Genomic DNA, 12,706 nt, shown 5'->3' with positions numbered 1-12,706 from the left:
GTTCTGCACTGTCCTGCCCTTACTAAACTGTTCAGTTTAAATACAGCACTGGATTGGTTTAGATTAAAAATATAAAACAAGTTTATTAACAAACGAAGATAGGGTTTTAAGTGAATTCATGTACCAGGTATTAATGTCAGACATGGTTATAAGAGAAATAAAGATAAGACACTTTCTAGTAATTAAAACTTAGCAAACCAGACTTGTTTCAAGGTAAAATTCTTACCACACGTTCCCAGCAACAGGGCTGGCCAAATTCTCAGGTCAGGATCCCCCCCACCCACCACCAAATAGTCAAAGGGCTGGTTCTTCTTTCTTTTTAGGTGGAAGAGAAATGATTCAGAGTGATTTTGGCCCTCACTTTTATAATCCAGTCATCCTGCGAAGTGGATTTTTCTGAGGATTACCTCTCAAAGGAAAGTTTATTTAAACCATAAAGAAGGCAACATGGAGTCTGGTGTTGAAGGAGGCTCCATGCTCTTTCTTCTCACCTGTATTTGCTGAAATGCAGATTTGCCTTGTCGCCTGCCATTTCCCCCCTCTTGCTGTCTCAAGGACCCTGTTTACTACTTATATGTAAATTGTGGTAAACACACTTTCCTTTGTTTAGGATAGACCCGTTTAACAACTTTTTTCTAGTCAGCGGTGTGTGGGTTTGAACATGTGCGAACAACATAATTCATAACTTTACATATAAAGTTGCTACATATATTTCACCATGATATTACTGAACAGGGAGGTATTAGTTTTCAAGCGACACCCCGCAAGGCATATTTTGTGCAAAGATTTTTACAATAGCGTGCAGGCTGTGAATACAGGGGTGCTTTCAGACACAATGCATGAAAGGAAAGCTAAACCATGAGCGGAACATTTGGATTGCCCTACGTCACCTATTTACAACTTTCAACTTTCTTATAACAGCAAATGCATACAGAGAGAGCAATAGCTCCACTTACCATGAATCAAGGAGCTAAAAAATTGTCAGTCCAGGCCAAGGAACCCTTCCTAATTCCTCTATTTTTGTCTCATAGGAACATGCAGCCCATGCTTAGTGCTTCAGGTCTTCTACAATACTGTTTTTTCCCCTCTTTCTGCCGTGCAGAAGTGAGCAGGAGTCCAAAGGGTATTTGAGAAGAGAGAGTAAGGCAAAGGGGAAAACAGCACGCAAGTGAGCTGTGAAAGCTAGCTCCATTTCCTCAGTATGCAGTTTGGAGAAGAGTGCATCTCAGGCTGCTGGTCCCTGTCTGCCACACTTAGACCCTGTTCTTTCCAGCACCAGCTTTTGGCTGCCAGTTTGCATATGTCTCAGCTTCTCTCCTTCAGATGGCTCTCCCTGCAGCCCCATCAGCAGTAGTTTCCTTCTAAACTGTGGACGAATGGGCCTACAGGAATTACTTCTGCCAGGTCAGCAGTCATGTTATGACATGTTGAGTTTGATTTGTCCCTTGTGCCCGTGGTTCTCTCCTGAAATAGGGATCTGCACCCACTGCAGGCTTTTCTCACTCTGTGCTTCATTGAAGGCATTATCAGTTTCTGCAGACTACCAGCGACTTGCCATCACTTCATTCTCTTTTTGTGAACAGCAAGTGGCCTGGGATTCACCTTTGCTTGTTCTGTATGTTATTACATCTCCTCTTCAGGTTCAGCTACAACAACACAAACTCCTTCCCTGGAGCTTATAGGGCTCGATTCCTGAGAGGTGGCTGGAGTGCTTAGGTCTCAAACCATGATATCCACCAGCTGATGAGTCTCAAGAGAGTAAACAACAAGGTAAATGCGTCTGCACCTTCTTCGTCAAGAGACCTGATACTACAGGTTAAAGTGAGCCCTCTTTGCTGGCTTAAAGTGATGGCAGGGATTCGTAGGATCTGGACATTGCTCTGCACCATCTGTAGGAGTAGGAGCTAGCCCATGGCCTGCCTAAATGCTTAGAGCCTATGATCTACTGCTCCCTGTCTTCTTGGGGGTTGAGGATGTTAGGAAGCATGTTAGGCAGCATAGTGGACCCCGGTAAGGCTGCCACTCCTCAGATCTGAAGATTAGAGCTACTGGAACTAATTTATATCATGTAATTTATTCCATGAGTTTTGCCCATTTTTCTGTTGGCAAAATGTTGTGAACAAACTGATTATTTTTATAAACACGTTTTGTTAGATGAACAATTTATGTAAACAGACTTCACCGATGGATTGTTGTTGAACTGTTCGCTTCAGCTAATCGCTGTGCACTACTCATTCCTCATGCTGAGTGAGTGATTACCTGAGTTGCATAGGATTGTTTCCGTTCCCTGACTGGATGACTGAAACTTTTAAAATGGAATAATAAATGAATAATGAATGACGAATACTCTTGTTCACACATGAATAGCCTGGTTTGCATGGAAATACTGGTATTTATATTTCGCTCTGCAAGCTGGAGTATTTTGAAGTACCTTCTGGAAGCACCTGAAAGCAAATATTCTCAGGGTGGATTATTGTAAGCATTAATATCCCAGCAACATTAAGCATAAGTGTACTTTCCCTGCAAATTTTAATTGGCTCCTCTTTTGCCATCATTGGGAAGGTATCTCTCCATTTCTCAAACCATTTCATAAAATTGCCTTCAGTTTTGTTTCACCTTAGGCAATGATAGTGCTGCTCTCTTGCTATTCTATTACATCAGAGTGACGTCAGCACAATATGGCCACTCCAGTTAGTATGGGCTATCTTGCATTTTGTTGTGCCTTGTAGTAAGGAACCTAACATCTACATGGCAACAGCAGTACATTTAGAGATAATCTCTGAGTAGGTGTGACAGCTGATAAAGTGCCTATAATGAATCTGTCCAAACCTTAAACATGTATATAAAAATGAAGAACACTGAGAGCTAGATTTTGCCTGGCTTGTGCCTGTGTGTGTGAGGGATCTTTCCCCCTTGCACAAGGACTGGTCTGAATTAAAGTCTTTGCACTCTCCTGAGGCTAGGGACTGCTCCTTCCTTGTGCCTCCTTGGATGATAGCCATCCCAATGGGCTCCTGGGGGATGTGGCGCTAGCCAGGTGAGCCGGGGAAAGCATGCAGTGTCTTTCCAAGGTGAGTTGCAGTGTGTATATGTACCCCTTTGGAATGGTGCAGTTCCCAATGCCTCCACCATAGGCCTGTGCTTTAAAGGTACAATCTGACGCTAAAGAATCAAATTCCTATTCCAAAGGTGCTCAAACTCCACATCGATTAACATGCCTGGCAATAATTTTTACACTGAAAAAAATCCACCTAGGGATTAGTTCCCTTTTAAAACAGTTAAAGGTTGGGAGAAGGCAAAGTGGAGTTCTGCTATGCTTCACCTATCCTCGCTTGCTTAGGAACCTTTGGGCACTGATCCCAAGGTGCTCTAACTCACACTGGGGCAGGCCAGTGCAGAATCATAGAGTTGTAACTGGCTCCTCCCTCCCCTGCACTGTGTGGTGACTGGACACAAGGAAGGACAGAGCCCTAACAGTGCAGGAGAATGCAAAGGCTTGGACATTTCTTCCTATCATCAGGCTAGGTGAGAGAGCCAGACGGAGAAAGGTGAGAAAAATGCAAGGTAGAAAAACTTCTCCAGCCACTTCTCAGGAAGCAGCAACTTGTGAAGGAAAAGGAGATCTGGAGAGGAAGAAAGTGTGTGTGTCTGAGTGTGTGTTCAGAGTTCTGGTTTAACAATCTACCCATTACTTTCAGAATTATATCTCCTGAAGCTGCATGTTTTTTCTTCAAAGAAGGTTTTACCTTCTCAGTTAATTAAGTTACTGTTCCAGCTTGTTCCATTTTCTTTGGCAAGAAGATATTTTAAGTTGAATAGGTATAACTGAATTCACACAGAACATCTGTATGCCACATGGGATTCCTGTGGCCTTACTACCTTCCTCTACTGAAGAAATATACACGATGCTTTAGATTATACATATTTGTACATGCATATTGCAAATAACACCCATAATTATATCAACATAAATAGTGATACAGCAGGTATCAAACATCAAAAGTTTTACAATCATGTGCATTCCTGTCTCAGCCAGTCTGTTGATTTCTTGGCCTGTTTTTCCTTAGTACAGTATATCTATATTCCATATGCAAATTCCTCTGTGAGTGATTTGCCTGTTTTGTAAGCTAGACTGCACCTGTAACATGGGATTGAGTTAAAAATGACAAGCAGACAAGCCCAAGGCACATTATCTTGACAAACTCGGCTTCCAAAAATTAGCCTGTGCCTGAATTATTAAAATAACAAGGAATATTTCACTCAGCTGTGCAGAAATACTCCTAATTGTTCACTTTAACCAACTTCTTTCAGACTTCACGATCTGTCAGTTTACGGTAGTGGCTTGCAAATTCGTGAACTCCCATTAGAGAAAAGCGCAACAGCAGTTCAATGCACCCTCATTTATTTTAATAACCTGCCAAGCAGACATGAAAATGTTAAAGTTGGAAGGCTATAACATGACAGGAACTTGACTTGTCAGAGCCACATTATAATCTAGTTAAACTGCTTTCTTTTTGCCTTTCATGTTTTTTCAGGTAAGCGGGGAACTAATTGTCAAATTACTAATTTTGTTGTCATTAATATCAATACCAAGACTAGAAAAGTACCAACAGATAGGCCTACAGTTTTTCCATCATATCTTTTTTGGATGCGGGAAAATATTGCAGCATCTTAAAAGAAACTAAATCATAGCCCAATCCTTTTATCAGCACTGACCCATTTACTTTAAGAGTCATTAAAGCCCTATAACAAAGGCTAGTTAAAAGACTCCAGGTTTTTTATTAACATGCCTAGGAATCTTGTTTATTTCAAGCCTCTTTCCTTTGTGCATGCCAGTGCACCTGATTTAATAGGGCCAGTAGTTACTGTTGAAGTGTTAATCCCGCAGTCTAATCCTGCAGGTGAATAGAAAGGACAGCACCAGTAAGAAAAAAATGTTATAACATGCTGAGGTCCCAACATTTTTCAAATCATGCTTATACTTGGTTATTGTTGTGTTGTGGCTGGAGCCAAAAACTTATTAGCAGAAGTGGCAGGGGGGACAGGACAATTTACATGGCAGGTCAGAATAGGGAGATGGGGCAGGCTGTTCATGGTGTATGGAAAATTACTGGAACAGGAGGTTTGGATCCAAGCAAACCACCTATTGTAGCCTGTAGAGGTACACTTCAGTCACTGGGCAAGGGCCCACCTGCAGTGTTCCAATTAAAAAGGACCATTTCTCCCATAATTTGTCTTTCTTGCCTTTATAGATTATAAACATTTCAGGGCAGGGACCTTGTTCCTATGTGTCTGCACAGCTGTTAGGCACTACCACAGTGAAAATTACAAATAGGGCTAATAATAACCTCTTAACAAAGAGTAGGTGAAATGCCTTAATAATGATGGAAAGGCACAATGACTGACACACACTGCAGCTGTTTTTCCCAAGCCACCAACATTAACTTCATCTTATGTAGAGCACACCGCATCAGCTTGTTGCCCTTATCTCAGTCTACTTCAGTCTGAAGTTTGCCTTTGGGTAAATATCCAAAACCCTGAACATTCAGATTATACAAACTTTCGGGGAGATTTTGGGATATCATTCCCCCCCCCCCCCCAAGATTTGCAGGTACCTGCTGGTGTTGGATAGCCTGGAAATGTTATGAGAAAAGATGTATCCACAGTATTTGTAGTTAGTCTCAGCTGGGACAGGGACACGGACACATGGGAGCCAGCTTTGTATGTCTGATATATTTGATTCACGGAATTTCACATGACTCCTGGTGGAACTCTACGCCCCTAGGTTTCTTGGCTCCCCTGCAGAAAAAGGCGGGGGGGGGGGAGAAATCTGTGGGGAACACATGCCCCTTCCCCACGTCTGCTGGGAGCAGCTGGCAGCAGAGAGTAGATCATTGCGGGGGGGAAGGAGGGAGGCTGGGCGGGCGTCCGTGGAGAGACATTAAGGGGGTGGGGTTGGGCGCATGTCTGCGTGTGAAGGAGTGAGAGAGACTCCTTCCCTCCCTCTCGCTCGCTGGTGCTGCATCCCGCGCTGGGAGGCGTAGGGCTGCCTGAAGCAGGCGCTGTCCCTGAGGCAGAGCAGGAATGTAACAACTAAGCAGGCCGGCTGCTCATGTTCCCATTGTTAGTTAACTGTTCCCATTCTAAGTCAATTAAGGCTCCTTTACTTTGCCAGAATGGTGTAAAGGAGCCTTATTGTAAATGACAGGACAGGACTCCTCAGCTAGGAAGGTCTGTCTGCTGTCTCGCTTTTTTCCTGTGCCTGAGAGGCACATTGGAGTTAGATTACAGCTCAGGATCTATTTTACTTATCCATTTTAAAAATGTTTGACTTTCATGTGTGAAAGTCTGAGCAATTTAAAGCAACATTCTACTTTACAGAACACCAAACACCAAAATAAAAGTAATGTAATTTAAGTGAAAATCCAGGATTATAACTGGAATGCAGGGTCTTAGTTACCAAGTATTTCTAATTTAACTTTGATGTGTTTAGGAATAAATTACCAAAATAAGTGAAACAGGTGGAATTACATTGCATTATTTTGACAAATAAAATTGCAGAATTTTGCAGAATTGCATTTTTGGCACAGAATTTTGGATTTTTTTGGTGCAGAATGTTGGATGTTTTGGTGCAGAATTCACCCAGGAATATCACATGAATGGACCCTATGTAGCATCGTAGAATCTTTCCTTGTAGAAAATATGAACCTATGCAAACCCATCAGTAGGTTGAAAAGAGCAAGCAACTAGGCTCTAGATTTGCAGTAGGAGGCCTAAGGGGATCTAAAGATTTCCCTGTCCCCTTTTTTTCTGCCCTTTGTCCGCACACAAACACACCTTTTAAATAAAATGAGTCAGTTAAGTTTGGACTGTAAAACAAAAAATTATCTAGCTAAACTATCCCTCAGATCCTTAAACCCACCCTGTGCCTAGTGGTGTGATCATGGGGGACAGGAATTGGACAAGTGGCTCTAGGTCAGGTAGATTTGGAGATTGGGGTGGTGTAGTAGCAGCCTTGAGTGGGGTTGAGCTGGAGTGGGAGCCTTTAGGTGGGAAGAGAATTGGTGGAGTAGGAAGTGGAGGCTGAATGCTGGGATGGAAAAGAGTCAGTGGGAGGGTTGGGTGAAATGGGAAGATTCGAGCTCAAACAGATGCAGCCTGAAAATTGGGGAGGGAGGCATAGGCGCCAACTTCTGCTGGTGCTGGTGGGTGCTTGGCCCCCCCCGGCCCTGGCCCCGCCCCGACTCCGCCCCTGCCCTGGCCCCACCCCGCCCCACCCCATTCCAACCCCTTCCCCAAATCCCCACCCTGGCCCTGCCTCTTCCCCACCTCCTCCCCTGAGCGCATCACATTCCCGCTCCTCTCCCCTCCTTCTCGGAGCTTGTTACACCACGAAACAGCTGTTTTGCGGCGGCAAGCGCTGGGAGGAGAAGTGGGGTCGCGGTGTGCTCAGGGGAGGAGGAGGAGGTGAGGTGAGGTGAGGTAAGGTAAGGTGGGGCGGAGGGAGCTTGGCTGCCGCTGGGTGCAGAGCACCCACCAATTTTTCACCGTGGGTGCTCCAGCCCCAGAGCACCCATGGAGTTGGCGCCTATGGAAAGAAGGTCACATAGATTGGAATGGTTTAGGAGCCTGAATGAGTCTGGTCAAGACCTGAGATATCAGTCATGTGGATAGCTGTTATCTGGTGCTCATGTGAGGAGCAGAGAAAGCAGTGCCAGGCTGATGTGCTACCTTGACAACTGGGCCTTTTGGGAGCAGCTGTTGGGGTGCTTTACATCAGAGGACTGCAACCTGAAGTAGGGGGTGGATATTTTAAAATATATTAAACTAACTCGTAGCTAAACTAACTCTTTGGAATCTAAGAGGTTCCAGTAAAGGGATGAAGATTTGGGCTGGTCTGCATTTTATACAAACCAGTTTGCCAATCTTTAATTAAGTTTCTTGACTAACAAGAAATTAATAGAAATATAGTGATTTTTATGTCAATGACACTGACTTTGCGTGTGCGTATGTGTGTGTGACACACACTTCTGTATTCCTTTCTTTTTGTCAGCAATTTACAAAAGTACTTGTAAATGTACTTTTTACTTTCCCATAGCCAGGGAAAAGGCTACACTATTTTAACGTCTCCATTTTGGCAGACAGGAAGACAGCTGTGAATGCTTAACTTCCCATTAGCATCTATATTTTATGTTTCAAACATTTAAAAGCTTCTGTTTTAGATGAAGATAAACACATCCCCAAACAGCTGTGCAGTGCATGCCACAGAACAATTGAAGAAGCATCAAAGTGCTTAATAGATAAAACAGTTCTGGATGTGATAAAATAAACAGGACTTAATCCCTTTATAACTTGAGTAAATAAATACAGCTTTAATTCAGATGCAGTTTTGCCTTTAGGTTACTCTGTTCTGTTAACACCTATCTGTCAGCAGTAATACCATGTAAATGAGCCACTCTGAGCCTTTCCTCTTGCATCTTGTCTAATCCTCTTCCATTCTTCTAATCATCCTACACACAGAGGCCAATATCTATTTTCATCTGGCAAGATAGGATCTCCTAAGGAATTAAAGAGGGTTTCTACTTAGCTCCACAGTAGGCAAAGGCTCGGCTGTGATCTGGGGCTTTAGGGACTTCTCATTATGCACTGGTGCTTGCTGGATCGAAGAATTGAGTTCTGGCTACTGGATTTTTAATCCTCGTGTGGCCAATGTTAGGAGCTCCAGTTATTTAAGATCTTTGATTACTCAGAGCTGGCCCTTTGATTGAGTGAACTTCTAAAGACAGTGTGCAACTATGATTTCAAGTTAGTGGTTTTAAGTAACTACTGGAAAAAATAGATAGGAAAAGCCCTATGATTAAGGTGCACTGTCTCTCTTTTTAATTGACTTTCTGAAGCTATCTGATGCTTAATTCTATACACACACACAAAAAAAAAGCTATATGGATCAGTATTTGTTCTAATAAAGAACTCAAATGGCAGAATTATTTTCTGTACTTGTTTTCAGTGGCATGTCTATTATCACTGTAGACATTCAAGGATACATTTTCAAAGCATAATGTTTACAGTTTGTATTTGCATACTGCAAGTAGATGTGTACAGGTTTGATGTATGGCTAACCTAAAGAACCTAATTTCAGCTCATAATATATTTTCAATTAGTACATATTTGCCATAGGAAAAATTGCACATGTATAAAAGCAGAAAGGGGCCAGGGAAAATTATTTGTGTTGGCAACTGCAAGTATTAGAAGCCATAGTCATAACAATTTGGATTAGAAAGTAAATGTAACCTCTCTGCCAGGAAGTGTTACAATTAAATTGCCTTTTTGGAAATAAATTGGTAATCTGTGGGTGCAATTTTAGTGCAAATGATCCTATTTTCAATATAGGATCATGGAACATGAGGCCATATTTTGATATTAATATCCTAGAAGTATGTCTGATGCAATGTTACACTGAGCCCTTGTCTACACTACGAGGTTAGGTTGAATTTAGCCACATTAGGTCGATTTTATAAGCAATGCGGCTACACAACCAACCCCATTCCGTCGACCTAAAGGGCTCTTAAAATCGACTGCTGTACTCCTCCCCGGTGAGGGGAGTAGCGCTAAAATCGACCATGCTGAGTCGAATTTGGGGTAGTGCAGATGCATTCGACGGTATTGGCCTCCAGGAGCTATCCCAGAGTGCTCCAATGTGACCACTCTGGACAGCACTTTAAACTCTGATGCATTAGTCAGGTACACAGGAAAAGCCCCGGGGAAATTTTGAATTTCATTTCCTGTTTGGTCAGCGTGGCGAGCTCAGCAGCACAGGTGACCGTGCAGACCCCCCAGAATCACAAACAAGCTCCAGCACGGAGCAAACGGCGGACACTGGATCTGATTACTGTGTGGGGAGAAGAATCTGTTCAGGCCAAACTCCGATCAAAAAGAAGAAATGCTAATATATATGCCAAAATCGCACAGGGCATGGTGGACAGAGGCTACAACAGGGACACACAGCAGTGTCACGTGAAAGTTAAGGAGCTCAGGCAAGCCTACCAAAAGACAAACGAGGCAAACGGTTGCTCCAGGTCAGAGCACCAGACCTGCCGTTTCTATGATCAACGGCATGGCATTCTGGGGGGGACCCTACCACCACCCCACCACTGTCCATGGACTCCTGAAAGGGGGGAGTCTCACGCAACAGGGAGGAGGATTTTGTGGATGAGGAAGAGGAGGAGGAGAATGCGCAGCAGGCAAGCGGAGAATCCATTCTCCCCAGCAGCCAGGACCTTTTCATGACCCTGGAGCCAATACCCTCTAAAGGCAGGTTCCTGAAGCTGGAGAAGGCACCTCTCATGAGTGCACATTTGTAACTATAGTACAGGAGTTAAAAGCAATTGTGTTTAGTGTTTGATTTGCCCTGAAGAATTTGGATGTGTTCACGGCTAGTACAGCTACTGGAAAAGTCTGTTAACGTGTCTGGGGATGGAGCGGGAATCCTCCAGGGACATCTCCATGAAGCTCTCCTGGAAGTACTCTGAAAGCCTTTGCAGAAGATTTCTGGGGAGGGCTGCCTTATTTCATCCTCCACGGTAGGACACTTTACAACGCCAAGCCAGTAGCAAGTAATCTGGAATCATTGCAGCACAAAGCATGGCAGTGAATGGTCCTGGGTTTTTGTCGCATTCAAGCAACATTCAGTCTATATCTTGCTGTGTTAGCCTCAGTAGAGTGATATCATTCATGCTCACCTGGTTGAAACAGGCAAATTTTTGTAAGGGAACAGTAAAAGGACCCCATTCATGCTGGGCTGTTTGCACTTGGCTAAAAGGGGTCATCCCTGAGAATAGCCAGGCAGTGGGGGGAGGGGTGAAGGGATCATCCCAGAGAATAGCCACGTGGTGGGGTGGGGGGAGAGGTGTGCTGCACATCCATCTGAAAATCTCAGCCCCTCTTTTTAAATGGAAAACCCAACTGGCATTGCTTGCTATGGGAAAGGAGGTTGCTGCAGTTTGAAACCATTCCCACATGCTATGAAGGCGGAAGAAGCCAACCCTGGGTACCCTTTGGCTTACTATGGCCTCCTGGAAACCGAATTCTGTAGCCCAGCCATGTGTGATGTGTCACCATACCAGCAGGAGCTCAATATAAAAGGCAAAATGCGACCTTGTAGCTAAAGCACATGTGCTGTCTGCTGTGAATTGCTTGATTCACTGTGAATGAGTCTCCCTTTTGTTCTCAGAAATGTATCGTCTTAAATTTTGCTCTCCCTTTTTATCTCCCTGTAGGTGCAAATGTTTCTATGCTCCCCGTATCATCTCCTCCGTGAGGTTATCGCAGATTAGAAGGCGAAAAAAACGCACTCGCGATGACATGTTTTCCGAGCTCATGCAGTCCTCCCGCACTGATAGGGCACAGCTGAATGCATGGAGGCATTCAGTGTCAGAGGCCAGGAAAGCATTAGGTGAGTGAGATAAGAAGAGGCAGGAGGCGATGCTGAAGCTAATGGGGGAGCAAATGGACATGCTCAGGTGTCTGGTGGAGCTGCAGGAAAGGCAACAAGAGCACAGACCCCCATTGCATCCAGTGTATAACTGCCTGTCCCCCTCCCCAAGTTCCATATCCTCCTCACCCAGACGCCCAAGAACGTGGGTGGGGGAGGCTCCGGGCACCCAGCCACTCTATTCCAGAGGATGGCCCAAGCAACAGAAGGCTGTCATTCAAACAGCTTTGATTTGTAGTGTGGCTACAATAAGCAATGTGGCCTTGTCCTTCCCTCCTCCCCCATCCCACCTAACTTGTCAGTTATCTCACTTTTTTTTTAATTAATAAAGGAAGAATGCATGGTTTCAAAACAATAGTGACTTTATTTCCTTTGCAAGCTGTGATCAAAGGGGGGAGGGTTGTTGGCTTACAGGGAATTAAAATCAACAAAGGGGGCAGGTTTGCAGCAAGGAGAAACACACACAACAGTCACACTATAGCCTGGCCAGTCATGAAACTGGTTTTCAAAGCCTCTCTGGTGCGCAGTATGCTTAGCTGTGCTCTTCTAATCGCCCTGGTGTCTGGCTGCTCAAAATCAGCCGGCAGGCGATTTGCCTCAACCTCCCACCCCGCCATAAACATCTCCCCCTTACTCTCACAGATATTATGGAGCAAACAGCAAGTAGCAGTAACAATGGGAATATTGGTTGTGCTGAAGTCTAACCTAGTCAGCAATCAGCGCCAGCAAGCTTTTAAACGTCGAAAGGCACATTCTACCACCATTCTGCACTTGCTCAGCCTGTAGTTGAACAGCCTCCTTACTACTGTCCAGGCTGCCTATGTACAGCTTCATGAGCCATGGGAGCAAGGGGTAGGCTGGGTCCCCAAGGATAACTATTGGCATTTCAACATCCCCAACAGTAATTTTCTGGTCTGAGAAGTAAGTCTCTTCTTGCAGCTGTTCGAACAGCCCAGAGTTCCTAAAGGTGCGAGCATCATGCACTTTTCCCAGCCATCCCATGCTGATGTCAGTGAAACGTCCCTTGTGATCCTCCAGTGCTTACAGCACCATTGAGAAGTACCCCTTGCAGTTTATGTACTGGTTGGCAAGGTGGTCCGGTACCAAGATAGGGATATGCGTTCTATCTATTGCCCCACCACAGTTAGGGAACCCCATTGCAGCAAAGCCATCCACTATGACCTGCATATTTCCCAAACTCACTATCCTTGTTAG

The 12,706-nt window shown here is 44.3% G+C and overlaps 1 long non-coding RNA gene across 1 annotated transcript in view; it reads left to right on the top strand.

The window, feature by feature from the left end:
• Nucleotides 1-11,773, top strand: part of LOC142070836 (uncharacterized) — a 31,513-nt gene extending 19,740 nt beyond the window's left edge. Inside the window, exon 3 of the long non-coding RNA XR_012666760.1 lies at nt 11,277-11,773. This is a non-coding gene — a long non-coding RNA (uncharacterized LOC142070836). The remainder of the gene's footprint in view (nt 1-11,276) is intronic.
• The last annotated feature ends 933 nt before the right edge of the window (nt 11,774-12,706 follow it).

This window comes from Caretta caretta, chromosome 2, assembly GCF_965140235.1.
Source record: "Caretta caretta isolate rCarCar2 chromosome 2, rCarCar1.hap1, whole genome shotgun sequence".
Lineage (NCBI taxonomy): Eukaryota > Metazoa > Chordata > Testudines > Cheloniidae > Caretta > Caretta caretta.
This window is presented reverse-complemented; position numbering and strand designations above follow the sequence as displayed.